Source organism: Pipistrellus hanaki, assembly GCF_964339955.1.
Source record: "Pipistrellus hanaki genome assembly, chromosome: 7".
Taxonomy (NCBI): domain Eukaryota; kingdom Metazoa; phylum Chordata; class Mammalia; order Chiroptera; family Vespertilionidae; genus Pipistrellus; species Pipistrellus hanaki.
In genome coordinates, this window is record NC_140509.1 from 25,282,481 (window position 1) to 25,286,050 (window position 3,570).

Here is a 3,570-nt window from a genome sequence, read left to right on the forward strand (position 1 = left end):
AGTAGACCTTCAGGCCATCAATGTTGCACACAGCACAGAACAATTACAGATATTGCTAAGGATTATCCTTAGTCATCAAGACTATAAACCATTATATTTGGCTTTGTTTATTTTCTTTTAGTCCAACCAACAAAAAGCTGCTTTATTTTAATTCTGAAGAGTGATATCAATGCAGCATTGACTACTGTGGTGAGCTTCCACATCTGCACCCAGGCCTTTCCTTCCCAGTGGCAGGTGTAGAGTCAGGCTCAATCTTGTGCTGCTTCCCCTACCCCCACCCCTTGCAGGAAGAACGTATTATACAACTTCTGGCCCCTAATGGCATAAAAAATGAATGTTTTCTCTACTGTCCATCCACAATTAGGAACCTGCTAAGTAAGTCCTCTGCTTCAAGAGGAGAAATAAAAAACCAGTTTTGAAAGGAAGAGAATTGAGTCCATTTTATGAGTTTATCAGTTTGGGTATATCTCTAAGTAGACACAGTGTCACAAACTACCTGATTTTGGAGATGTTCTGTTCATCTTGAGTTGGAAGACACAGGGGCCATATTATATTTGAAAGCCTTATAGTCCAAAATGACATTGAGGAGGCGAAATTCCTGTCCTCCAAGCAACTAAAGGGTAGAAGCCTTACAGTTGAAATTAAGGTGTTTGCCTTTTTCTACCTATAAAACGCAAGTGGGCAGTGCAATGAGACCGTTGTCCACTATAATTGTTCTGTACACTCTGCTCCAAACAGCCACAAACAAGGTAGTTTTTCTATGTCTGCGCACCCATGCCTGGCACAAGAATTTTCCAAGACTCACCAAAACCGGTTTGGCTCAATGGATAGAGTGTCGGCTTGGGGACTGAAAGGTCCCGGGTTCGATTCCGGTCAAGGGCATGTACCTTGGTTGCGGGCATATCCCCAGTAGGGGGTGTGCAAGAGGCAGCTGATCAATGACTCTCATCGATCTTTCTAACTCTGTCTCTCTTCCTCTCTATACAAAATCAATAAAATATATATTTTTAAAAATAAATATGGATAATTTATGCTTTAAAAAAAATCAATAAAAAAAAATTTTTTTTTTCCCAAGACTTGGGTGATTGTGGCTTCATCCCTTGACGGTTCGTCCCACAACCAAACCCCCTGTTCTCTAGTAACTGCTTGGCCTGAGACTGCAGCAAATGGTCCTCAGCATCTAGGATACAATCAGGTCTCTGGTGACTTAAAAAGCTGCAATGAGGGAACTCAGCTGAATCTTCTCGTTGGTGCCCACAGAAAGTCTGTACTCCATGTCTGCCCTTTTGGTCAATAAGTGTATTCGAACTGGAGACAGAAAGTCAACTCTATGCACAAACAAGTGTATCTCCGTCAGGATGTCATGTAATGCCAACCCCTTTAGAGTCTTCAGCTCCATGATATTTCTGTAGGCCGTGGAGAAGTCTGGATTCAACATTCAATCCAGATAGTTGGTGATGTCTGGACTTGAGTGGGTGCCCTGTGCAGGTGTAAGACAGTCTCCTCGGACACCTTCCCAAAGGCCATGTTGGTGCTCTGCAAAGTGTTCAGAGCCCATCACGTATCTCCCCTGGAAAGAGTTATAAGTGCTTTCATTCCATCTTCGCTTACATCAACTTTCTCTTCTCTGACATGTTCCAAGCGTAGGTCCATGAGTTCAGGGGTCAGGGGACTGAAACGGAACCTGGTACGCGGGGACTGCAAAGCGGGGATGATCTTCGACAGATAGTTACAGATGAGGCAAAATCTGGTGTTTTCAGTAAATTTCTCAGTCACTCTCCTCAAGGCATCCTGGGCGTCCCGAGTCATGGCATCCACCTCACCCGGGATCACCAGCTTAAAGCCTTTCTTACATATTGTCCTTGTGCCAGCAAAACTCAGGATTGGTCCCCGAACGGTGTCCATTCCTCTGTCGTCTGAAGCATTCAGCTCCAAGACCATGGAGCCAAATTCTTTATCTTTGTACGGCTGTTTAGCACAGGCCAGGATGGTGAATGTCTTTCCTGTCCCTGGAAGACCACAGAGAAGCAGGTGTGGCCATCAGTCTTCACTGATAAACTTCTGAATGGTCCTCAAAATATCCTCATGAGAAATGAGATCACTCAGTGTCTGTGGCCGGGATTTTCCAACCCAGGGCAGGTTCCTGATCTTGGATGCCAAGGGCTGCTGCTGCTGCTGCTGCTGGTGCTGAGGTTTCCATGGCGGGTTGATGAAGGTGTCCAATCAGCTGGAGTCGTCGCTTCCCCAGGTGGGGGGAGAGGGGGTGTCAGCACTTGGCTTTGTTTATTTTAAGGCAAGTCCAATTATAGTCTCTTACGTTCACAGATGTTTTTAGGTATGTTGTTAGTAAAATGGAGCCATGAATAATTAAGGTTGACAAACACTAGACTTAGGCTAAACTTAGACATTATTTACTGCTAAATTATTTAGAGTCTTTACACTGCTAATGTGGATTTTTAATCCTTCCAAGAAGGTAATATAATATTTAACCATTGTATAAATCAGCATCCTGGAAGGAAACATGGCACACTCACAGTGGGAACTGAGAAACATTTACTAGAGGGAAACCAACAAGGGAGAATACAGTACTATTACCACCTCTAGACCTAAAGATGCAAGGGTGGCCTGGCCTGTGTGACCCAGTGGTTGAGTGTAGACTCATTCCCAATTTGGGCACATGCTTAGGCTGTGGGTTTGATTCTCAGTAGGGGTGTGCAGGAGGCAGCCATCAATGATTCTCATCATTGATGTTTCTATCTCTCCTTCTCCCTTCCTCTCTGATGAAAAAAAAAAATTATATATATGTTTTTTTTTTTAAGTGCAAGAGAAGGGAGCAGTTAACAGAACTGGAGGAACAGCGACATGGAGAGGACAATCTCACCAAAGCTGTGACCTTAGTAATGAGACAGCCGATGAACTAGTGTTAATCCAGCAGGAGGGAGGCAAGAAATAAATACCTACCCTCATTTCCCATCCTCTTTAATGTCTTGCTAGTCTCTTTCCCCCTCAGTCCCCGAGGAAGGCACGGGGCAAAGAGAGCTGTAGTATCCTACATCGGCCCTTTAGGCACAGAGCAGAAGGGAGACTAGAGAGAGGAAAACAGAAAATATTCTGTACAACTGTGAATCTCTGTTTGTTTTGTGTTGTGTGTGTATTTTTGTTTTGTCTTGGGTTTGGTTTTTTGGTTTTTTTTGTTTGTTTTTTTTTTTTTTTTTTCCCACAGATGACCTGGACTATAGTGTTCTGCAGAATTCACTTTGGGAACATTTGACATTAGCCACTTATAAAGATAGCCAAATGGATACACACAAACACATTTTTCTAAAAGGTGACAATGGAAGAATCTACACTAATATGAAACTGCTCATTCATTACATTTCAATTTAATGAATTAGGTGTTGATGGAGAGAAGGGCCAATGGAGTATAGTTTCACCAACAAAATGGTAAGATAAACAACATAAAGTCCATTTCACTTTTGGCTTATGCACTATGATCACAGTGTTGGCCATTTTTGTGTAAATATCCCAAAGACAATTTGGCTTAAAGCTTATACTATGGCATTCATATAA

The 3,570-nt window shown here is 42.8% G+C and overlaps 1 pseudogene across 1 annotated transcript; it reads right to left on the reverse strand.

Annotated features, from left to right (window-relative positions):
* Positions 1 to 1,180: 1,180 nt before the first annotated feature.
* Positions 1,181 to 2,200, reverse strand: LOC311625184 (replication factor C subunit 5-like; annotated as a pseudogene). Its single transcript has one exon. The product of its transcript is annotated as a replication factor C subunit 5-like (transcript).
* Between the last annotated feature and the right edge of the window lie 1,370 nt (positions 2,201 to 3,570).